Source organism: Acinonyx jubatus, chromosome C1 (assembly GCF_027475565.1).
Source record: "Acinonyx jubatus isolate Ajub_Pintada_27869175 chromosome C1, VMU_Ajub_asm_v1.0, whole genome shotgun sequence".
Taxonomy (NCBI): domain Eukaryota; kingdom Metazoa; phylum Chordata; class Mammalia; order Carnivora; family Felidae; genus Acinonyx; species Acinonyx jubatus.
In genome coordinates this window covers 177,866,484-177,893,187 of record NC_069381.1, presented here as the reverse complement: position 1 = coordinate 177,893,187, position 26,704 = coordinate 177,866,484, and the positions used below count along the sequence as shown (strand labels likewise).

Here is a 26,704-nt window from a genome sequence, read left to right as displayed (position 1 = left end):
TTGGCTCAGGTCATCATCTCACGGTTTGTGAGTTGGAGCCCTGCGTTGGTCTTTGTGCTGACAGCTCAGAGCCTGGAGCCTGCTTTGGATTCTGTCCCTTTCTCTCTAACCCTGCCCCGCTCACACTGTCTCTGTCTCTCTCAAAAATAAATAAAACATTAAAAAAAATGTTTAACAATATAGCTACTAGTACTTTACTTAGTAACTTTAATTCACACTTTCCACTTGATTCTTCTTAATGCTACTTATATCATTTACTAGAGATTATGTATTAGGGTAAAATTTCTTTCAAGGATAAAATATACGAAGTAGATTTTATAGTTGCATATCAGGAAAAAATTCATATTTTTTCACACTCTTCCATATTATGACATAGATTCAGGCAGGATTATATATAAATATAAGATGTACATAAATCAGCAAGACAAGCATTTTTCTTACCTGTTTTTTTGTCAGCAACTACCATTTTATTATTCAAGTGTGGATCACTGCAGATGAAACACAACATCAATGACAAGACTTTAAAGCTTCAACATCACACCAGGGAAGAAAAAATAGTATTTCAATCTTGGAAAAGAAATAATTCAATGTTTTATGTGGTACTAAAAATTTCTGTTATCAGACATTATATCATCAAAATCAGCAAGTGGAGTTATAAGTATAGTCCTTATACTTTACTTAATATAGTCATGAATATGACTTGCAGCCCATCTTTTAAATCTTTTTTTTCTTAATATGGTATAACATTCAAAAATAAGTCAACCGAATAAGAAATCACAAAAAGGATTATTCAATTTTTCTGAATATTGTTTTTTTTTATATTTTATCTAAAAATTTTACAGCCTTAATGAATCTACCTTTAACTTTCCATTCTCTGAAAAACTAGTGTGTTTTATCTTTAAACTTCCTTTTACTGTATATATGTTGTCCAGCTAGTTTACTTTCTTTTATGGTCATGTTCTTGGTTTGTACTCCTTTCATATAATTGTGCCAACAACATATAATATGATTAAAATTAAAAGTATATTGATAATAAATAGACTTACTGATAATTTTCTATGTGTAGATAAGATCTTAAGATTTCTTAACACTTAATTAGTTTTAATAACATTAAAAGTCTTAACATTGATTTTACTAAATGTAAATTAATAAAACAGGTTACCAAGTTTAGACTTACTTTTATTTGGATAATAGGAAGTATATACGACTATTAATTGCTGGATCAATTTCTCCAAAATTAAGTATATATAAAGACAAAAAAATTGAAGACTCACAACATTGGCATTTAGAATTTTCATTATCAGAATTAGGACAAAATATTTACTAAACACAAGCCATTTGAGAAATCAGGTCCAAATACTCAATAAATCCAAGATCACTGATGTAAGAAGTATTCCCACAGGAAAAAAAAAAAAGATATAAATACCTGAAAAAGTCAGGTGATTTAATATTCAGACACTCTTTGCTCTGGGGTTTAGCAATGCAAAGCCTGCTCCAAACACAAAAATAGACAGGTGAATTTCCTCCTGTTGGCTATTTGTGAGAAAGATAGGGATGATTTAAGCTGCTAAGATGGCCCCTAATGATCCTTTTGACTAGTATTCACATCCATGTACAATTCTTTCCTAGCTGCATTTACAGCTCACCTATGTAACCAATGAAGTATTGTAGAAATTACAGTGTTTTTTCTGAGTTCACATCATAAAAGACTGCTACCTTCATCTTGTTCTCTCATGAGTCAATCACTGTTGGGAACGCCAAAGCCATGATTTGTGCACTTCTGCAGTTCTGTGGGGGGATCAAGGTGTCAAGGGACTGAGACCTCCTGCCAGCAGATAACATGAAGTCACATGAATGACTTGGCATTTATGTGAGTGAGCCATCCTGGAAGTGGATTCTCTAGACCCATTAAGTCTTGAGACAACAGCATCCCTAGCTTAACACCCTCACTACCAACTCATGAGAGAACCTGAGTCAGAATCATCCAACTAAGCCTCTATAAAATTCCTGACCCAGAAATTGTGAGATAATAAACATTTGTTAGTGTTTCAGCCTCATGTTTGGTGGTAAGTTTTATAGAGTAGTAGATAACTAATGTACTGAGGTTATATCTAATCTCACTCTCCCATGCACATAACGTTGTTGTTGTTGTTGTTTCCATTCTCCATTACAAAGCCAATGAGATACAAATTAGGAGAATGCTATGGGTGAGTGAAGATGAGGAAGTGATTTATTGACTTCGTTAGTATAATAGTCCAGCCGACGTACATGGACATTAAGATCTGTGATAGTGAAGAATGTGAAATGTACTGTATTTTATAAGTTAAAATAGTGTGTGTGTGTGTGTGTGTGTGTGTGTGTGTGTGTGTTGGGGGGTGGGGAGATTCTACTTCAGTTGAGGAGGAAGCACATGAGATGAGTGTCTATTAGACACAATAAGTTGGGTTACTATGATATTATCTGCTATAGTTTTAAGAAATGGCTAAATGGGCAGAGGCAAAAACCACCCTGTAACCTGTCCATGGTGAAAACATGAATGGGAATAGATTCCTCCACATCACTGAAGAAAGAAAACAGGTCAATAACAGTGATGTGAATAACACTGTGAGCTTTCCCAGAAAATAGAAATATGCAGGCTCAAAATATTTGCCAGCTACAGAACAAAAATTAGATTTCTTATACACTTTCTCAATAATACTAAATGCCAAAAGACAATTGAATACTATTTAAATATTTTTGAAAAGACTATAGAGGTGTAAGAATATATAATCAGTCCTATTATCATTTGTTTTGGAAAGTCAGAGAAATTTATGTATGTCTTTAGGGACTGAGAAACCATTCAAATCACCTTCTGGAAATCAATACGTAATGAAATACATTTGTAAAATGAGGGTGAAAACATTTAAGAAGTGAGAAGCTATGACAAAAAGGTCAGGAAATAAGCATTATAATAACAGAAATGAAAGTTAGTTTAAATTACTTTTTACAGGGTTGCCTAGGTGGCTCAGTCAGTTAAGCGTCCGACTCTTGGTTTCTGCTCAGGTCATGATCTCACAGTTTTGTGAGTTCCACACTTGCATTGGGCTTTACACTGAGGGTGTGGAGCCTGCTTGGGATTCTCTCTCTCTCTCCCTCTCTTTCTGCCCCTTCCCCACTTGTGCTATCTCCATCTCTCTCAAAATAAATAAATAAACTTAGGGGCGCCTGGGTGGCTCAGTCGGTTGAGTGTCCGACTTCGGCTCAGGTCATGATCTCACAGCTGGTGAGTTTGAGACCTGCATCGGGCTCTGTGCTGACAGCTCAGAGCCTGGAGCCTGCTTCGGATTCTGGGTCTCCCTCTCTCTCTACCCCTCCTCTGCTCATGCTCTGTCTCTCTCTGTCTCAAACGTAAATAAACATTAAAAAAATTTTAAATAAACTTAATTTTTTGATCATTGTTTTACAAATGCAACATAAATGATAGCACATGTTAAGTTAAAGAATTATTCTTTAAATAGATAAATATGGTGAAAAAATAGTCATAAAATCTGTCTTTAAGTCATTAATTGCATTATTGAGTAATTGGATCTACATAGAAATTGAGTGGTACAAAGAAAAGAGTAAAATTTCTTGAAGTCCGTATGAACATCTACTCTGTAATAATAAAAACGTAATAAAAACAACAAATATGAACATTGAGGAAAGAAGAAAACAGTTGAATTGGTTAATGAAATATTTGTCCTATCTTGTCTTTATGGGAAGTTGCTTTCTTATATGTAGACATATGATATATGCTTTGAAAGTCAATTTCAGAGAAGAAATTCACTAGCACCAGTTGTTTGACACATTCAGTGCCAATTTGCTTTTATGTATTTGTACATTGGACAATACATAATTGTTTTTTATTAATCCTTGCTGCTATTGAAGCCTTCTGTTTGCGAGATTGTGACAAAGGATATTTATAATCCCAGTTGTCTCTAATCACCAGGGCTACACATATGTATGAATATAAGTCCCAATTTTCAAACAGCCAAATTAGCTTCGATCCTCACTTAAAGATTGAATTTGAGGGACACCTGTGTGGCTCAGCTAGTTGAGCATCTGATTTCAGCTTATGATCCTGTGGTTCTTGGGTTCAAGCCCCACATTGGGCTCGCTGCTGTGCACAGAGCATGCTGTGGATCCTCTGTCCCCCTCTTTCCCTCTGCCACTCCTCCTCTTGTGCTCTGTTTCTCACAAATGAATAAAACACCAAAGAATTGACCTTGGAGTCATTGTTAAATGTGGTAGTTATCAAATTAGACAATTATCTCTTTTAGGGATAAATTGATGTATCACCTGTTTCAAACATTTCTCTTCGGTTAAGTGTCAGACTCTTGATCTTGGTCAGGTCATGATCTGATGGTTCCTGGGTTTGAGTATCCCATCGGGCTGTGCACTGGCAGCACAGCATGAAGCCTGCTTGGGATCCACTCTCTCCCCCTGTCTCTGCCCCGCCACTACTCTCTCTCTCTCTCTCTCTCTCTCTCTCTCTCTCAAAGCAAATAAATAAACTTAAAAAAATTTTTTTCTCATCCTGTTTGAAATCATCTGCATGTAATAATGCCTGTCCACAGTTCTGCCGTTCACTTTGCATTTCAAATGCTATTATTTTCCTAGTGGTTCATTCTTTTGTGTTAAAAAAAAGAAATTTAAATATTCTTTAAACTATTAATACTTTAAATCCAGTGCATGTATCTTCTATTCCTTTATGTTATGTTACTGACTAAAACCAGTGGTCTCCCAATTGCTAGCTAGGGAGGATGAACATTTTAATTAAGTGGGAGTAGGGAAAAGTACTATGAGCTCATGGAATGAGCACGAAAGAGTAGTCACTATTAGTACCACTAGACAGCCAGATAACAATAAGAACACATGGCAACTACATTCTTTACATGACTGGCAACCTTATTAGCGTTGCTTATTGGTGTGCTTTTAGCAGAGAACAGTAACACAACACTGGAGGGGGTCCATACATGAACTTGTTTAGATAGCTGAGGCTTATTGGAAAAGGATTATTTGAAGAGTGAGACACAGAAAATGACATATGAGAAAGTCAAACAAATTCCTTTTACACCTCTTTAGTTTGCCATTTTTGCATGTTGGGATATATTGAAATTAAGCCTTGCAAAATTATTATTTATAGGACTATGAGCAGACTTTTTACCTCCACTTAGAACTTTGCTTTGGCACTCACCATTAAAAGTCACTCATGTTAAAGTGTATTCAGAAAAACCTTTTAATATAGTTATATATATCAGTCCCAATATTAAATAACATTGGTCTGAGGTGAACCTTTATGACAGATTTATAAATAGTGTGAATATAAGCAAGTGCAATTTCAGCCATAGAGATAGTCACTCTGTAAGAGAAGTTAGTTTTAAAAAAAGAACCTGGGGGCACCTGGGTGGCGCAGTCGGTTAAGCGTCCGACTTCAGCCAGGTCACGATCTCGCGGTCCATGAGTTCGAGCCCCGCGTCAGGCTCTGGGCTGATGGCTCAGAGCCTGGAGCCTGTTTCTGATTCTGTGTCTCCCTCTCTCTCTGCCCCTCCCCCGTTCATGCTCTGTCTCTCTCTGTCCCAAAAATAAATAAACGTTGAAAAAAAAAAATTAAAAAAAGAACCTGTACACTATTTTCTTCTGTTTTCTATTTTTGAATTTCTCTTCTCAATAATTTTAGTTTATACTTCACTGCTTTAATGTTTCTCATGAGAGAAGCCATGAAATTTCTAGTTCAAATGAGTTTATGCGATACAACTTGTTGAAAGTAAACCTGAAGACTTGTACTGAAGCTTTATTTTTGCACCACGAAAATAACTTTACCTGAATTGTTTGTTTGTATAGAAAGTCTGAGGCCCAGCTGTTTCAGGTCAGGAAAAGGAAGCTGATATAACCACCACACTTGTAAATTGATTATAGATAATTATATATGTTATATATAATTTATTACATATGTCATATTGTAATATTATATTTATTTATTATATAATTTATTACATATGACATATTGTAATATTATATAAATATATAAACATATAAATATATAAATATAAATATTATATAAATGATATATAAATATTATATAAATATACAAATATATATATTTACACACAAGAATATGAATTCTAAATTCTTTGAAGGTTATTTAGTAGAGATTTCTGAAACTGGAAAATAGAGGAGCCTTAAAAGATAAATGTGGTTATGGCACACGTTTCAATGTTTATTTCTAGTTAAAAAAACACAAAATTATAGAAGTATGAATTATTAATAAGAGTATATTGGTGGTTATTGGTTTATTTATACAGTTGGTATATTAAATTAAACTCACTAACAGCTTTGGTGGTTTTGATCATAATAGAGTTTTTACAAAAGCATTTTTATTTATAGCCATATGTTGTTTATTAGTGACATTGTTAAAGTCAGGAAACTTAAACGATACTAAACTGAGGAAAAAGGCAGTTTGAACTTCCTTCCATTAGTATGTAATAAGTTATTATTGCAGCAACACTATCACTAAAACAACTTTTAAAAAAACAAGTAAGACCTCTGGCAAGAAAGGAGGTAGGGGTACAGAACTTGGCAGCCCAACATAAACATCTAGGACCCTGGACTATACATATAAAACTGCTTTCAGACATTGGAACAGTAAGCAGTGCAGGCTTGTGGTCGTGTGGAAGGAAAACAAATCAGGAGACCCTAGTAATCATTCTGGGTTTGGGCCTATGGAAGAATTCTGGACCATGGAAAAGGGATGGGAACTCAAGCAGAGAATGGAGGTTTCTTTGTGTTAAGAAGACAGAGGGCAAGGTGGCTGAAGTTTGTTAGGTGCAGTGCTGCAGAGAAAAGAGTTATCCAGGAACAAACAAATTAATAACAACAACAAAAAAGAAAATTTTGGAAATCTGCAGACATGTTTCCTTAAGTCTTTCCTGAATATTGATAATATCATGTGTTACATGAAATTATATGAGTGGGTAAAGACAAGTTGCCAGGGAGGTATAAATTAAGCAATTCTTGAAATATACACAGGGCTTGGAGATGTTCAAATTCCATCCAGCCTGAGAGACCTTGATGAACCATTAAGCAATCCTAAGAGACCTAAAATGGCATGCCTTAGTGTTAAGTATAGATTAGAACTGATGTATCCTGGACCTACTGTAATAAAGCATAAAAGAAACCTCAAATGATCCAATTGATCTGAAAGTAACTTAAATCTGTGCCAGAAACTTCTGTTAAATTCCTTAAAGGTAGAAAATAATATATACACACTCCATAACGTAGTACATAGTAATATCCAGCATTTAATAAGAAAAACACCCGACATGTGAAAAAGGGCAGCATAAGAAAGTTGAACCTTTTAAAAGTGTATACAGAAAAAAAAATACAGGATTCTATATTCATCATAAATATCTTTCGAAAGTTAAAGAATAATAGAAAATATTTAAGAAGAATAAAAGATGAGAAAGTTATTGCCAAAAGACATTTTCACTATGAAGTGATAATAGATGTTTTCCCAATCAAAGATAAATGATATCAGAATGAAAATTCTTCACATTTCCAAAAGAATGAAATTCCTAAAATTTCAGTAAGTAGCGGAGAGTGCCTGAATTGGTATATATGTTGGGATATATACTTTTTTTATTTTTTATTTTTAGTTAGTTGACTGTTTAAAATAAAGCAATAACAATACATTTGAGGTTTAAGGAAAGTAAAAATATATGACAAAGATATCAAAAAAGCATGAGAGAAAATGGAAATTTATTTTAATAAGTTTCTTACACATAAAGTGGCTTAATATTTTAAGTGTAGCAAGTTAAAGGTGTATATTATAAAATTTAGAACAATAGTACACACATATGCATGTGCACAAATCAGAGTTTTACCTAATCATTTAATAACAGAGATCAAATTGAATTTCTAAAAATAGCTATTTTTTATGAGGATAGGGAAAAAATAAAGGCTGGTAAGTTGAATAGAAAACAAATGTCATAATGGTAGAATTACTTCAACTAAATAGTATTAAATGAAAATCAAAAAATACTGAAAGGCAGATATTGTCAAATAGAATAAAAAATAGAAAACAATATCCAACCAAATGTCTAGGGGAAATATATATTCATCAAAAGCACAGCTAATAAAAACAAAACAAACAAATGAGATATCAAACCAAGAAATTTCTCCACAGCAAAGGAAACAATAAAATGAAGACAATCTGTACTGTGAAAGAAGATATTTGCAAGCCATATACCTGATTACAGATTAATGTCTTAAATATATAAGGAACTCATTTAACTCAGTAGAAAAAATTTTCAATTAAAAAGTGGGCAAAAGATATGAATAAACATTTTTCCAAAGAAGATATATAGATGGTCAATAGGTCATGAAAAGGTGCTTATTATTAATCATCAGGGAACTACAAATCAAAATCAAAATGAGATATCACCTCACACCTGTTAGTGACTATTATCAGGGATGCCTGGCTGGCTCAGTTGGCAGAGTATGTGACTCTTGATATTGGAGTTATAAATTTGAACCCTACATTAAGTATAGAGATTACTTAAAAACAAAATCTTATAAAAAATAGCATGATATTATCAGAAAGACTAAAAATAACAGATGTTGGCAAGGATATGGAGAAAAGGGAACTCTTTTACATTGTGGGAATGTAAATTAGTGAAGCCATTGTGGAGAATAGTAGAGAGGGGTCTCAAAAAATTAAAAATACAACTACCACGTGATCCAGCAATACCACTTCTGGATATAATAAATTCCAAAATAAATTGAAACAGGATACGGAAAAGGTAACTGCATGTACAGTAGCCAAAATATGGAAACAACTTAAGTGTCCAACATCAGATGAATGGATAAAGAAGATACACACACACACACACACACACACACACACACACACACAATGGAATAGTATTTAACCATGAAAAAGGCCACTTTTGCCAAAATGATTGAACCCAGAGGACATTAGGCTAAATGAAATAAGCTAGACAAAGATGATCTCTGTATGATCTCTCTCATGTGAGTAATCTATAAACGTGAATTCTTAAAAACAGTAGATTGGTAGTTGACAGAGGCTAGGAGTGGGGAAAATGGTGAGGAGATACTGGTCAAAGGGTAAAAGCCTTCAATTATGAGATGAAGTTTTGGAGATCTAATGTGCAGCATGGTGACTAAAGTTAGTAACACTGTTCTGTACACTTAAGTTTGGTAAGAGAGTAAATCTTAACCATATTTACCACACGCAACAATGATAAGTGTGTGAGCTAATGGGTGTGTTAATTGACATAATTGTGATAATTATTTCACAATGTATATATACATCAAATCATCACATTGTATGATTTAAATACATGTAATTTTATCTTGTTAGTTATAAAGCTAGGCAAAAATAAAGAGGTTAAAGAAATATGGGAGTCAAATGCATTATGCGACCATGATTGGATCCTTGTCCAAACAGACAATAAACAAACTAAGATATGCAATACATATTTGGCAAGCAATTGGGGAAATATAATATGGGCATATTAGTTCATATGATTAATTAATTTCCTCAAAAGTGATAATGACCTTATGGTTATATAAGACACTCATCTTTTAAATAGGAAATGCACCGTGAGAAATTTAACAATGAGATGTCACAATTTATATGAAGCACAAAGGGCAAAACTTTAACATTTTTTTGGAGTGCCTGGGTGGCTCAGTTGGTTGAGCGTCTGACTTCGGCTCAGGTCATGATCTTGAGTCCCGTCAGTTCCAACCCCACATCAGGCTCTGTACTGACAGCTCAGAGCCTAGAGCCTGCTTCGATTTCTGTGTCTCCCTCTCTCTCTCTGCCCCTCCCCAGCTTGCATTCTGTCTCTCTCTGCCCCTCCCCAGCTTGCACTCTGTCTCTCTCTGAAAAATAGACATTAAAAAATTTTTTTAAAAAACTTTAACATTTTTTGAATCTAGACAGTGGGATACTGATACTCATAGTATTATATGGTACAGTATATACTGATATTCAATGTACTTCTCATCTTTTGTTAAAATTGTTTTATTTTTGTCATTAAAAAGGATGGACTAATGAAATCAGAAATAAAATGAATAAGAATGAATAAGAAATAAAATTAAAGTATGTGCTTTTATAATCTGCTCTTCTTTGAGAATGCAGAGAAAGCTTTCACCCAGAGGTCCCTGCGGGCTGAGCCTACCCAGGGAAAATGCCCTTCAAGAGTAAAACTTGGCAACATTAGACCTTCAGTGTCTGCACTCTTAATCCCCTCCCCTCAACCAGTTTCTGAAACTTGACAGGCTCTTTCCCATCTCAGGAATGTTGAACTTTGTGATCCATTTGCTGGGACATCTTCTTTCCCAAATTCCACTCCCAAATCCACCCTCTGACCTAAGTCATATGCTCGCATGCTCATTAGTTTCTTTGCATCTTTTAAGACAGCTCAAATGACTCTTCCTCAAACAAGTTTGGGGAACAAGTTTTCGTAGTCATTTCAACAAACAAGTTTTCTCATATTCATCTAGACTACGTCAGGGCCTCTTATCATATGGTTTTACCACATGCCTCTCCTTTGAGGTTATTATCATAATTTTGATTACATATTTTAATACTCTCTTCAGTGTTCAAACTTGATCTCTGCATTAGGATGTCAGCTCTAGAGGGGAAGATAAGTATGTTTTATTCATCATCATGTTCTCAGAGAACAGAACAGATATACAAAGTACTTTTAATAGATGAATAAAGGGGAAAAAACCTTATGATTATAAAATGTAATTTTGAAAAAATGATAGTTTTGCCTTCCTCATGTTTCAGTTGATATAACTGGTAAATATGCAGATGGCCTTCAACTTTAGACTCCAAAACATTTGCTAACAATTAACGAGCAGCTCTCCTTCCCTTTTGTGGAGTCATTGAGAATTATAACACTGTGGAGTTTGGGACAGAGCTACGATCGATTGTAAATCCCCAAATGAGGCAAGCCTCCAATACAGGATTGTTCCAACTGGTAAAATTCTGATGTGTTTGTTTATCTTCTTAATACCTTTAAACATACAGTGTGAAGGTCTGTTGATTGTATTGATCATAGAGCATCCTGTGGAGTTTTGTGTTACTTCCTACCAAATAATAGGCTCACCTTGAAAATGTAAAGGTCAAGACATGGTAAAGGTCATAACTGCTTGATTGACAAGCATTTATTTCATTCATGAGATTAAGGTTCCACTGGTTTTTGTCACTGATTTTCTTCTGCCCAAAGCTATAAAACCTTGTCCAAAAACCATAGCAACTGAATAAAAATAAGGAATAGAAATAACTAAACCAAACCATAAGAGAATTACCAAGATAATCAGACTTCTTTTGATGGAAGATCGCATCTTATATTTCTTTTAAGGAAGTTACTACCAGACATTCATATTTCAAACATCTGAAATGCAATTAATAAACTATTTTTTGCACAATGATATATGATTATATGGAAGAAGGTCTTTTGAACATAGATCATTTCAGTTTCTTTCTCAAAGAAGTTTTGAAATGTGATTGTGGAGTAACTTTAAAAATCAGGTGGAGAAGGGGCACCTGGGTGGCTCAGTCGGTTGGGCGTCCAGCTTCAGCTCAGGTCATGATCTCACGGCTCATGAGTTCAAGCCCCATGTAGGGCTCTGTGCTGACAGCTCAGAGCCTAGAGCCTGCTTTGGATTCTGTGTCTCCTTTTCTCTTTGCCTCTCTCTCTCTCTCTCTCTCTCTCTCTCTCTCTCTCTGTCAAAAATAAGATAAACATTAACATTTTTTTTTAATCAGGTGGAAAATTAAAAAGGGTTTGCATCAGTCTTACTTTAAGAAGTCTAACTGAATATGTCTTTTTTTTATGTCCTAAAGCTGAAATTAAAAATAGGTAAATAAATAAAGCATAAATAAAATGCAATAACAGTAAACAACGGAACCTAATTTCAGTTGGAGATCCATGAAATCTCCATGCAACACTGTTGTTTGCTCATTCTGGTCTTTGTTTAGGCTTTGGTTTTTGTTTTTCCAGATTTAGAAAGAAATGGATATTCATTCTGATCGTCACTTCACATAGAATAATGCATTCATATGGCTGGGTTTCTGTGCTCAGAGCGGCAGGACTATGGCTAACTTCCAAAATGAATTATATATCTATATTAACTTGATGTTCGTCATTATGGTGAACATATGCTTATATGATTACAGAAGTAGGGAATGTGATTTAGAAGTATCTATAATCATGTGTACCTTCATATTATAATCTGAAGGGGCTGATTAAAGTGTTTACCTTAAAGATGCATAAACAGTTTAATAACAAATATTTAAAAAGTCACAATTTCAGAAACTGTGTACCTATCAAAATGGAATTAAAGTAAACTAATTTCAACATTAGCCAAAGTAATTGACCTTTAGACAAAGGCAGCTGAATGTGTAAAAGAAAAATAGAAAATCAAGAAAATAATAATCTATACCCTTATGTATATAATTTAGCAGAATAGTCATTTTTATTTTCTCCAAATTTGAAAATTTCCAGTTTGCCTTCAAAGATTTATCTCAAGTTAAAATATTTGCTGACTAAATTATACAAGAATAGTCTGTCTTACTTTAATTCAGGAACAACTTCAACATAATTTTTTTTACTGTAAATTTAAGACTATGCTATATGGATATATATTAAAATTAACACAAGTGACTGTATGTGAGTCATTCCCATTTCTGCATAACTGCACAATCACAAATTTGACCCTGTTTGTATTCATTCATTCATTCATTCATTCATACTTGTATGGCCAGTCTCCTCAAAGCAGACAGTATGTCTAATCTAAATTTGAAGTTTGGATTTAATCAACTCTGTATGAGGATTTACATTTCAGAAATAGGGGCAAGTAGTACGCTGATCTTCATTTACAAGTTCCACACTAATTAATGGATAAGCCACTTCCCCAAAGGCTCAAGAGAGGAAAATATCAGATTCCCAGATGATGAGTTGGGCCCTTGAAACTCTATTCTTAGCCAAAAGGCCATGAGAAAATTTAAAAACATTAAATAAGAACAGTGTAAATATACTACATATTGTGTTGTCCTGCCATAAGCAGTATGGTGGCGAATAGCTGGAACTTTATCACCAGGCAGACCCAAGATTGAATACTGACTCTACCACTTACAGCCATGTCATCTTGGACAGCATCCTTCTCTAGCTCATATTCCCCAAACTATATATGAAATTTTAAGTAGTTTTCTCACTGGGTGGTCCAAAGGCTTTAAATTGGTTTGGTTACGGAGGCAAAACATAAAATAGAGCATAGTGCCTGATACAAAGTAATTACCGTCTTTGTAGTAAATGATGAGAAGAATAATTAACTGATCAGAAATTATAAGGTAATCTGAAACAATATAAACAGAGAGGAAGAGACATGATTCAAAAGAGATACAAGACGGGAATTCTAGATTATGAATAGGATCGTTTTTCAGCTAGACCCAGGATGATTCCTAATCTTACAGCAGCAGAAACTGGGAAAAGGAGGTGAGAAAATAGTCTATTTTGCACAGAATGTTTACATAGATAAATGGAGAAATTTCTTTGTGTAGTTCTGAATATGTTAAAAGTGCAGGTATATAAAGAATTAGAAAGAAGGGTTTCAAGCTAGGATATTAAAGCAAATGCCCTTTTTAAAATAGTTAATTCAAGCATACAACTACAAATATCTTAAAAGTTCTCATGATGAGTTAAGAAGAAACTAAATTGGAGAAACTGGAACAAGCTAGAAAAAGTGTATAGTAAGAGGTAAAAATAAAATCTAAAAAAAAATACGCATATAAGAAAAGACCCAATCCCACTTCAACCCACAAAGTCACATACAGTACCACACTTAAAGGCACTATATTTCAGATAAAGCATTGCCTAAAATGAAATTAGTAAATCATAATGTCTAACATTATTACCCTTATATTGTCACACTATTATCAGATAGTAAGGACTAATAATAGTAACATTTCCTTTTTATTTAGTCATATATTCATTTAACAGCTTTATGAAGATAGACTTCCCATACATGGTTTATGTGAATATAATATTCTAGTTCTCTTTTCTGTACTTTCTGATAATCTAGACAAAAGTTGGTAGATAAATCTAACAGCTAATATTATGCAAAACTTACCTAAATAAATAGTGTAAACAATGTATTTCAAAACTAGGATAAATATTCCTGTATCAACAGATTGACTCAAGCATGTTTTAAAAGTTCGTAGTAATATTACAAAATTTAAACTAACAAAATAAGTAAAGATGGGCAATGCATCTATACAATACATCAATGTATTGATTTTTTTGTTGGGTCTAGAAGATAGTATCATTCAGAATTACAAATTACAAAAATTGAAACTCTCTGAAAGATCAGAGGAGATTTAGAATAGAATATCAAAACACCACATAAAATAAGCATTTGAAAGAAAGTGACCATCTGCATATGCTATAAAACTCTATCTACATTAGGAAATTTAATGAGGATTTAATCTTTGCTGATATTTGGAAATGGAATGGTGACCATAGTGATAGCTACGATTCATTGTTCACAATTACTAGGAAATTAATTAAGTATGTTGACTCATAATCTCATTTAATTTTCATATACATCCTTGCATCAGTGACTTTCACTAACCTTGTTTTACAGGTGAAGATACTGAGTCATATAGAGTTCAAGCAAGTTACCCAAAACCAGTAAGCATTAAGTGATGGAGCTAGCATGACATTCAAGAAATACACATACACTGCATCTTCGTAAGTTACAGACATTATGTCAGATGACTCAAGTTCCTTTCTCACCCTGTTTGAAACTATTAAAAAGAGTTCCTTACAGTATCAAGAACAATGTCTTCTTATTTCAAGGCAATTTTTAGATTTAAGATTTGCTTTATTGCAGTGTTTCAAACACAGAAAGAGAAACGATGAGAGAAAAAATGGTACTTCAATATGGTCAATCAATTTTTACTAAAACTGTCAAAATAAGATCCGTAAATGTGACTTTTTTATGTGGGGTTGCTGTGAATTTGACACTTTAATGTAAAATTATTTTTGCTGACATTTCCCAGAGACTAGAGAAACTGAATGGTCATAATTTTGAATCACTTATTATATGGTATATATTTTGCTGCATGATTGATTCTCATAGTTGTTATTTGCTACTAAGTTAAAAATGAAAGAATATAGAGGGATTTTTAAATATTGTTTTTAATTTCCCCCCAAATTTGTTGTTTCTTGCCAAAAAGTTTACCTAAAACATTTCTGCTCAGAGGAAACATATGGTGAAATATACTATTATATTTACTTTTTTGTTTCTCTTCCGCTTATTGGTGCTGCAGAAGGGTAATTAATTATGTATTTTCTTGTAGAGCCCTCAGGATAGAAATTGGTCAGTGAAATGTGGATTTAGAAACAATGGATAATATAATGAAAATATGCATTTTTGGAAAACAGACTAAGGATTATGCTTTAGTGCTTTAACTTAGTAAACTATGTTCACCTGTGTGTTGGGATTATGTAAGATAGGTTATATGAAAATAAACTCAAGAGCATTTAACAGATTTAATAAAATTCATTTTAATATCGTGGAATTAAAAAATATTTAAAGGAAAACATAGGGAGATTTGAAAAGGGACCCATAAATCCTGAAAATATGTCATAAATGATGTACAGCATTTGCAAAGTTATTTACAGTATTTTCATTATTTATTGCAATGGTGAGCAATGTTATATGCTAAAGGGGAAAAATTAATAATGTATGGGCTTCATTCTCAAGAATACATAATGTGATTTTACGTCTCCTGAATTTGTAGTTGCTATCTGGGCAGTATTCCCCTCCTCTCATTTGAGTGAACACTGACCACAAATTGGAGACTAAGTTAGGACCAACAGCAAGACAAACAGTTTGAATGCCAGGCAGTCTCTTGGCTTGCTGGGTTTCTTCTCACAGCTGGAAGTTTATTGGAGAGTTCCACTAAGTTAGTGACAACTCACATTTTTTCCAACAATATGCTGGCTGAAAATAAATAGCAAACCTGAAAGTACTCAAATTTATGTTTTAAAAAAAGTCCTAAGTTAATGGAAAAGAACACTTCTTATGGTTGAGAAGGGATGAGAATTTTTATGTATTATTATTTTACACTAATTTCACCAAATGTGTAATAAGCCTAATCATTTTATCATACATATGGGACTGCTAACCTAATTAATAATTAATAATAATAATAATAAAAAATTTACATGTTTTGAGTGCCCAATATCTTACTGGCACTTTGCAAGTTACATTACATTAACTATGTTTAATTGTTTACAGTAAACTCAGGGTCAAGTATTTTTGTCCAACTTTTTCAATGGAACACAGTATACAGTAAGGTTATAATCCGAATCCTGTGCTTTCTCCAAAGCGCCCCACTCCTCTTAATCTAGGTCAAGATCTTGTCAATGACACACACTTGATTCTCTATCTCCATGGTTATTGCAAGGAATTTGCTTTGTAGGGAGAGGTAAGTCAGCAAATACTGGGACATTTTAGTCCTGCCATACCCGTATAGCCTGCTAAGTATTTCTAGGTTGTCAATAATACTCACACTGCCTAGTGATCTTAATTCTTTAGAAAGATGGAAAGGAAAAAAAAACTACTCTGTGTTGGATAGGATTATGCTAAAGTTTTAGTGGTTTACCAGACAAAAGATAATTGTTTCCTTACTCAATATGTCCTATGTGTCTACATGATGGTATTTGTGGCTGGGTGGGATAAGGTGTCTCACCTTCACACATGCTGATGGAAGTATCAAACATATAAGTCATCATCTGTATGTCTGGTCTCCTTAGTTGCCATGGCAGGAGGAGATGAAACATGGGGAATTATCCATGATATTTTCACAATCTAGAAGTGATAGATGCATATTTTCCCATATTTGGTACGGGCAGTTTCCTGAATCATCCACATATGCATGGCCTGAAAAGTATAGTCTTCCTTGTGACAGAAAGAGAAAGAACTGGATTCTGGTGAACACTAGAAACGTCTATCAGATCATCCTCTCAAAAAAGGTAGTCGTTCCTGACAGGGGGATTCACAAGAAACCACCTCAGCAAGGTCAACAAGGGAAAACTTCAGTACTAGGTACAAGGTGCAAAAGTATTTCCTCTCCCAAGGCAGAAAACAATCTCTCATCCCAATGCTGCCAATTGAATAGAAAATAGTGATACATACAATTTACCACTTCTAAAGATAAACAAAGAGACCTAGAAGATTGACGGGCTCTTAAAAATAACCATTTTGTGGTATAATATTTTATAATGGCTCATGGCTTTTATAATTGTTTCTCACCGTGCCTGAGAAAATCAGAGGAGTGGAAGGAAAGAAAACAAAGGCAGCAGCTGGAGTCAGCAGTGACAGGCGTCCCACCGAGTGCCATGAGCGCCATTATCTTCTGTCACAGCAACTCCTCAATCAAAGGGAAATAGTGCTCAGGAAACAGGAGATGGAGGAAAAATAAAACATACGCAGATTGCCCAAATTATAGCACAAACTATTACTGGGGATACAGTTAAAGAATAATAGAAAAGAGCAGTCATTTCCCTCCAATTTATTTCTTAAATCCCAGCAAATATTATATCCATTTACTCTGTTACATGAGATAGAATGGGCTCTCCGAATAATCAGAGATGACTTTTTCATTTATAACAGACCTTTCAAGGTGCTTTCGCCCTTATTATAAGCAGAATTTTATAATAACAATCTGTTCTCTGTGCAGAACATGAAGAGTCACAGTTTTTTCATAAACATTAATATGAAGTTTGCTGATGGACATTTTAACTTTCAAGTGGATATTTATCAGTGATAGGACTAATATGTTTCAACGGGAAAAAGCCTAAGGACAAATGCTTTGCCATTCCGTGTATAAATGCTTTTTATCTTCAAATGAACATTTTTGATCTGCTGGGTATATGCCTAGTAGGCCTTGACCAAGATGGCAGAGAAAACACTAGTTTGTGTTTACCAAACATGTCAATGAACAATGAGGCAAAAATAAAAGAAAAATCCTTAAAGTGATAATGCAGCACAGAAACATTTCTTAATTTTATGTAATTTATTAATAAGCCCTCTCTGCTCTTTGAATCTTGAGGAGAATTGAAAATTTAGATTTTTTTTATTGGATTTCTCAATTACGCTAATATTCTTTAAGAGTTGTGTAATCTATACACTAAACCTGGCTGCTCTGTATTAATGACTGCACTCTGATTGAATGATTCACTTTCCTACAATGAATACTATAAATATATGTATATATGTATTTAAATACTTTTTTATCATTTTATTTCCCCTTTTACTGTCCATAATTGATGCAAGTACTACTAACAATTGCTCACTCATTATTTTTTCCCCTATTGCATCGTTGCCTTTTTTTTAAATTTGTTTTTTACATTTATTTATTTTTGAGAAACAGAGTGAGGTAAAGTGTGAGCGGGGGAGGGGCAGAGAGAGAAGGAGACACAGAATCCGAAGTAGGTTCCAGGCTCTGAGCTGTCAGCACAGAGCCTGATGCGGGGCTCGAACCCACAAACTGTGAGATCATGACCTGAGCCGGAGTCAGACGCTCAACCAAACTGAGCCACCCAGGCGCCCCTGCATCATTGACTTTAAATTGTGTAAATATAAGAAGGAAAAATCTTTTGTACTAAAAATCCAAATGGAAATCTCAAGTAATAAATCTAACCTAAGGTAAGCAGAGTGAACATGAAAAATTATCATCATTTTGAGCTGATTCCAACAGCATTTCACTTTTCATTCATGTTCTATCAATTTAATATTGATAGATATTAACCAGATTTTAAGTTCTATTTAGATTTTATATTGCAGACCTCAGTGTTAGGTTCAGGTATGAATTACACTGCCAATTAGCCCCTGAAAATCACCCTAAACATGAAACTGATGCAGTGGCAAAGTCATAAGAGTAGTCTGTCAATTTGAAAAGTCTTCCCAATATTTTTAGAAAATATCATAGAGAAGCCTTTTTGAACTATTTGATTTTTTGAAGAATAACTTTGAGTTGTGGGAACAACTGTTACTGTATTCAAGGCTTAACCATCATTGGGGATATTTCCATGTCTCTATTTTATTTTATTTATTTTATTTTTTTTAACGTTTATTTATTTTTGAGACAGAGAGAGACAGAGCATGAACAGGGGAGGAGCAGAGAGAGAGGGAGACACAGAATCTGAAACAGGCTCCAGGCTCTGATCTGTCAGCACAGAGCCCGACGCGGGGCTCGAACTCACGGACCGTGAGATCATGACCTGAGCCGAAGTCGGACGCCTAACCGACCAAGCCACCCAGGCGCCCCTCCATGTCTCTATTTTAAAAACGAGCATGCTTTGTAATTAGACCCAATAACTGATATGAATCTGATTTTATGAGATTATTAAGCATTATGCAGAGTTTAAGCAATTGAATAGATCTGAAAATATCCCTTTATTCAAGGTTCAAGTAGCTTTCAAGTAGTGTCAATAACGTCATAAAGACAATGTTATCAATAACTCATTCACCCCTCACCATCTCCTGCCCGTGGAGGGTGTAGCTGCTCTCCTTGTTTTCCAGATGAGGAAATGGAGGAACAGAAAAGTTAAATAAGTTACATAAGGTTGTTCAACACAGTAGTTCAGAGCTGTGATTTAATCTCAGGTAATCTGACTCCAGAGTCTGTGCTTCTAATCACTATTACAGTGTGACAGTTTTTATTCACAGCCTCTTAATTTTACTCATTTATTCATTTCATTTTCTTTCATCTGTGGGAATTTTGGGTTAAAATAACATATTCTAATATTTGTGGTCTTATAAAAAATAAACAACAACAACAAAAAACATTCCAGAGTGTTGATTTCAGTTTTGAGTGGGATATGCAAAATGGCACGAAGCAAAATATTAATCTGCTTGCCTGCCTTTAGAGGCAAAACTCTCTGTCTCTAGAATTTTCATGTTGCAGCCGAGACTATTTTTCTCTTGATAACACTAAGATGTGAAAGAGGGAAATAGACTTTGGCCAGGAGATGCTACTCCTGTCCTTAGTTACAGAATATAAGTATTTTCAAACTTGCCTGTTCTATCAGTTTGTTACTATGTAACTCAATCTCTTGAATTTTCATCCTGGCCCTTCCTAATCTTCGCAGAGTTCATTTATTTGCCCATCTCATTAGCTAATTGCTACAAGTCTGTGTCACAAACTGAAAAGCTAAGGAATATTTCTTAAGAAAACTAAAACCTCTCTCTCCTCTGAATTTATTAGAAAACAATGTGACCGGGGGAAAGAAAGGAGTTATACGCAGTGCTCATAACTGTGTCAATGTTTCCATCCAGATATGTTGATAGAGGCTTCTTCAAATTAAAAAAAAAGTATTATTCTACTAATGAAGAATAACTTCTACCCATTACTGTGCATACAAACACATGTAATTTATATACATTGCTGGAAAATTTTGAGCTAAATGTAATAAAAACCAGTAGTATTGCTTAGAAAATATCTGACATACAGTAAGCTATAGCTAAATGTCATTATAGTTATTAATGATATTATTATTATTATTATTATCTTTATTATTATCTCAGTTATCCTGTTAGCATGGCAAAGCCCATCTGGTTTATTTAAGCAACCATTACAGAAAGTAACACCACAGGGAAACAACCTGGTTTGGGGAAATCATCTCTTCATTACTAATTTTATAAACCTTGTTTCATAAAATGATGACAACTATAAACCTATGTAAATTAGTACAGTATTCTTCTCATTTGACATGAAAAGCTCCATACCTTATTGGAAATTGCATCTCTAGACCCCCAAGTGAAAAGTGATTGACCCACTGAAACACATTTCAAGTGAAAAGGATCACGAGGTCACATTTTCATCCAGGATTATTTTCCAAAACAAAATGAGGAAGAGAGAGACTTTGGTTTCATTTGATTTCAGATGCTGCATTTTTCCCTTTCTCTCTCTGTCTAGGAGTTCTAGTGATCTCAGGCGGAATTGCAATCACCTAATTAGCAGGCTCGTTGGAATCTTTCAAGTATAACAGTGTGTGTAAGGACTGTAAATTTTCTTCTATGGAGGAATTCATTCAGTTTTGATTAGAACCACGATTAAGAAGTAGGAAGGGGAAAAATGCAAATGTGATTAAAATGTTTTGAAAACATTTCATTTAGGTGGACAGGTATTTTTTTTTTTTTATTGCATGGTTGAAAATAGTAGATCCCAACCAAGAGCATATTTTCTTAAAAGTGAAGACATATATATGAAAAGAAAAAAAATTAAACTCTGAGATATGGAAATTCCATTCTCTTATGAACTGGTAGTCTTCAAGCGAAGAGAGCCACCTCTTTGATTTTTCTAAGGTTTGACATATTCTTTCATACATTAGAATTTCTTTTTCTGCTTCTTTTTTCCCAAATATACTTTTTCATTCTTATTCTTAAAGCCACCACTGTGTCCAATTTTATGTTTCACTAAACTAGAAATACTTCCATAATTAGCTGGTTAGCTGGGTTTTTACCCTTCACTCGCTTGCTTTGCTCATTTTACCAATTTATGAAACTATTCTTCCCAACACCCTGGATATAATGTCTATTAACCAGTTCAATAAAGAGCATTCTTCCTTTCTCAAATTCTCAACTACTTTGAAAATAAGACAAAAGCATAAAACAAATAGAGCAAAATATCCATAAACCAATGAAGACAATGTTGGACAATCTAATTAATAGTAGACTCAAATGTGCCTGATATCTGAACCCAGGAATATGACAGATTTACCAACCTAGACAGAGATAACACTTGCCTGGCACAGACCCCCCATGTGGCAGCTTCATCCAGGAGGAGAGAGGAGAATAAAGTTAAGCCTACTGCCAAGAAAGAAAAGAGGAGAGGTGAACTCATGTGAAGTGTTTTCTTTTAATTTCTCAATCAGATAAACTTTAGTGCTCCTGGAGCAAAGGATTAGAGGGACAGAGAGTGGCTGCCTTCACATAGAATATCAAGAGTGACGAAGAAATGTTCACTGACAACATTTTATCATGGCGTTACTGCCACTTAAGAACTTATAATATGCCATTTTTTACATCAATTCCTAAAGTCTCTGCATTTGAAGATACTTCATGAACGTTTCCCTCCTTCTTTTGATATCCATATTCCCCAATTTCTCTGGATTCTTCCATTATGTTTGACCATTAAAAGTCCTCATTGTCTCTCATATATACCTAATAATTTATGTAGCCTCTTTCTCATTCTGCTCTTAGGAATAATCATTCATGATCTGTCTCCAGCCCTGTGATTTCAAATGGATATTTGAATCAATTAAACTTCTCACTGAGGCTTTTGTTTTTCTTTCACCAAACTTCTTTTTACTACTTAAACTTTGGGTAGTTAAATTTTGACTTTTTACTAAACTGTTAGGACCTTGAGGCCACTGATCATACAGTATAACACCTAAGTCCTAGTTGACTTAGAGTACTCATTAAATACCACTAAATTATTAAACGAATTAAAAGATTTAAATAGTAAGTAATTTTCACATCTTCAAAGTGTTGAACATTTTGGTGATTTAATTCCTGGATTTTATGGTAATTTAAGACATCACACTTATTTAGGATAGACTGAGAAATGTATTAAATTATGTGTAGTGAACTTCATCCTGTATTACTGTGGCATTTCTCATTGTCAGGTTAAACATAAATTCTGTGTAAGGCAGAAACCGGAGACACAGAATACTTCTCACATAAGTGTACAATTAGGCATGGGAAGTGGGTGGAACCACCAGATTCTAAGTGGTTGAGTCAAACAGAGTTTGGCAGATTCAGAACTGGTGCTCTAGCTCCTGCCATGAAACTTCCATGAGGGAAGTTCTGTGACTCTATCTAGAACATTGAAGAAAAGTGTGTCTTTTATCCCAGACATGATTTCCAGATGAAAGACTGGGGATAGGTATATAAGAGAACACCCCAAGAATATGTAGGAATTGTTTATGAACTGAAAAACAGTAACACCCGCCTATCATGGGGACTTCTCTGAGTGACAGACCCCACAAACATGCTTGTTGCTGTTGATTTCCGGAGGAGAAGAATCGGAAAAAAATAGCTAAGTAGGGGAGCTAGGAGAGGCTGAGAAATGTTTAACAAACTGCTTTGGGGATGAGACAAGAGTACCCTTGTACATAGGATTTGCTAAGATTTCCTCAGCATAAATATCGTCACCATGGCCCATCTCAAGCTACCAATATGAGGTCACTGAGCAGGAAGTTGAGAAGATTGTACACAATTGACCGTTAAAGCTGGTGTGAGAAGCTTTGGCGCCCACTGGTGGGATGAGTGGAGGGAGTGTTCTCTCCACGTTTCTCTTAGAGATGATTTTCATGTGGACCCAATTTCTGAGCTTCCCATATGCCAAATAAAAGTGCCATGTGTTTAAACCTCCCTAAAATCTATGTGCCTATATGCCGATTCATTCTTCCTGTATTTCTTGATATCATGGGAATATCAACACATATAAACTCTGTTAAAAATAGAAATGGAGCTAACATACAGGGGAGACACAAATGTTTGAATAAAGAAGATTGGAGGTGCTCTGACATTTCCTGAGATAATTATACATAAATTTAATTGGATATTGCCTTAAATGGCATATTGTTTCAGACAGAATAAACTATTATATCTGAAAGCTTTTCTCTACTCTAGAATGAAAATGGGACACATCAAAATAGGTCTATTGTGGAAATCGTGGCATGGCACATTATCTAATCTGTGACTCTTTGAATTCTGCATATTATACAAGATATGTAGAACGAAACTTTCCATCCCAAATCATTTCAATCTGCCGTAGTTTTCATTCCCCTTACGTTTACGTCTCTCTTTTTTTCTGTCTACTGCAAGGTCCAGTCAGGCTCCACATCTAGTAAAATCTTCCCTTGTTTCTCTCTCATTAATCCCCTATTTTCCTCATCAGCTTTTATCACTAGCATATCCATGTGTAATTTTTGAACTGTTTCCTATCTGGTCTCCATATTTCCATTGTCACCTCATGCTATCTGTGCTACGGTCTGCTCCCTATTTATTCACATAAAATACTTTTTACAGATGCTGTCCTTTCCTTATAGAATTCACACTTAATATTGACTCGTGCTTCAGTTTTATTTCCTTCTGCAGGATGCTCAACACTGATCCAAACGGAAGCACTCACCGTTCTTGCAGTCACAGCACAGTCTTTTACATCTTCTTACCGCTACTGGGCTGTTTGTGCCCTCAGCCTCAAATACTCTCCCTTCAGCGGTTCTCTTCTGAGCACATGTCCAATGCGATCTCATTATAAAGTGACCTTAATCAGCTGGATTTAATTATGTTCTATATTCTGAGCCCTTCTTTTGTGATACTAATCAGGACTTCCCCCTTTTTTTTTATTGCAGATCATCTTTCAAGGGTGTCTACCTGATGGATGTTGGGTCCTTACAGCAGGGAGAAGATGCACTCATCTTTGTATTTCTAGCACCTATCACAGGACTGGAAAAGCTGGCCATCAGATAAATGTAAGTGAAGGTGGTGCAAAAGGACTTTATAGGTGCTGAAGGCATGTCATTGCTGACCAGGATGTTTTCTACAGTAATTCCAAGCTAGAATGGGGCTGCCTTTTTTAAGAGTTCTCAGGAATTATCCTGGGAAATTCTAGACAAGGCAAATGAAGTGGAGTGAAACTTAAAATGTACAATAGTCATTTTTCCATAAATGGTCGCTGTGTGTATAAAAGACAATGTCTTATATGTTATGCTACCAATGCATATTGCAATAATACAGGTGACGTTTTAAGAATGCATTACGTGGTTACTTGTTAAATATCTATTGTCTTTAGAGGTATGTCCGGGAATTTTAAAAGGTGCATTTCTAAAAAAATAAATTTAATTGATGTAGCACATTTGAGAACTATTCATAGCAGCAAAACTTTAGAATTAGTGTACACAATATTCTTTTATATATCAATTAATGTGCAGTTAATATCAATCAAACAATATAACTGCATATGTATTATGTGCAAGATACGGCTTCAAGTGTTTTACATGGATTGTATTATTTTACAAAATGTTATCCCTGACTTGTAAATGTAAAACTGAAGGAACAGAGACTACAGGAAACTTGATGGTGCATATTTCACTGTGAAAGTTGTTTCAAAATCCATGCACTTTTTACTTGAAAGAACATGGAGTCCAATGGATTAAAGGACTAGTGATGAATAATTTTTGCTTTTGAATTCAGAAAGTAGAAATCTTGGTGTCATAAATATGCTAAGATATGAATTTACCAGCCATTTCCAAAAAGGTTTTCATAGTTACTTGTACAGCCTGAAAGAAATATACATTGCACATTAGACATATATGCAATGGGTTCCATATATGGATTTCCAGTCAGAATGCACCAACTCATAGGAAGAATGGAAGGAAGGGTAGTATGTGAATTGCTCTAGTCAGCCAACACACCGGAATCTATACTCAATCCATTTTCACTTCACAGAGGATTAGCATTTTGAAATATTTGGCTAGATTTTTTTTCTTTTTTGTGTTGACAGCACTAAAGTTTGAGCTTTAAGAAACAGGGGAGAAAAGACGTTACGTTTCAGATGAATCTCAACAATGTCACTAGGACTTTTGTCTTCTCTGTCTCCCATCCAATTCCAGGAAGATTATTCAGAACTTTCCAAGTGTTGCAAAGTTTTTCTGAATGAAGAGAATATGAACAATCCCTAAACAAACAAGTGCCCCTGTCAATTGTGCCTTCATTTGAATACTGTTTCTGTCCTTTGGACTAAGCTTCCTTAGGGCAGGTTCACCATTAATGTGCTGTTCCCTGCACAGTGCCTGGAACAGAGTAGGCACATGGTAAATCCTCACAGAAACAAAGAATTCATTACTCATACTGGTGAGAGAAGTAGACGCAGCCTGGAAAGTTCAGATAGGAAGTATGTGTGTTTGTTTATAGGAGGTTCAAAGGAGTTCACCCTAAAGATATAAGGCCCATAATCTCAAACTCGGGAAGTGGGAGCTCAGGGGTTTTTACTTTCCTAGGAAAGATCTAACCCTACCAAGTGAGTTATTTATGGAGAGTAGCTTGTGCTAGGATTTCTTAGAATGCACACTGAGAATGCTCCCTCCTAAAAGATGTGTAAAGCATTCTGAAAAAACACCTTTCCTGAAGGGAAATACACATTAGGCATGTTGACAACAGCCATGGCAGTTATATCGGTAAATAGGGGCAACATTGCACATTTTGAAATATTTGAACAATATTCAGCAACATTTTCAGTCTCTTATCCTTAACACTGATTGTAGGAGAAGAATGTCTTAGGAATGAGAAAAGAATGAACTGAAGTTCAAATAATCTAACTGGTTGGCGCATGTTATAATTTTTTTTTCTCTTTTCTCTACAAGTATAGTGTTCTAGGAAACTTGTTATCATGTTATTCTGTGGAACAAGTCCATATCCGGCATTTCATATTTATTAGATATTTATGAGACTTTTTTCAACTGTGCGTTTGAGAAGAAAAAAAATGTTTTTTAAAAAAACTGATTTTATTCATCTAAAAACTATGATTAAAATTTACATATTGTTTTCATTAGTTTGAAGATATCTCTTA

The 26,704-nt window shown here is 34.6% G+C and overlaps 1 long non-coding RNA gene across 3 annotated transcripts in view; it reads left to right on the top strand.

Annotated features, from left to right (window-relative positions):
- Positions 1 to 26,704, top strand: part of LOC128314094 (uncharacterized) — a 302,527-nt gene that overhangs the window by 131,131 nt on the left and 144,692 nt on the right. For all 3 annotated transcript variants that reach the window (XR_008295498.1, XR_008295496.1, XR_008295497.1), the window contains exon 3: positions 24,502 to 24,608. This is a non-coding gene — a long non-coding RNA (uncharacterized LOC128314094). The remainder of the gene's footprint in view (positions 1 to 24,501; positions 24,609 to 26,704) is intronic.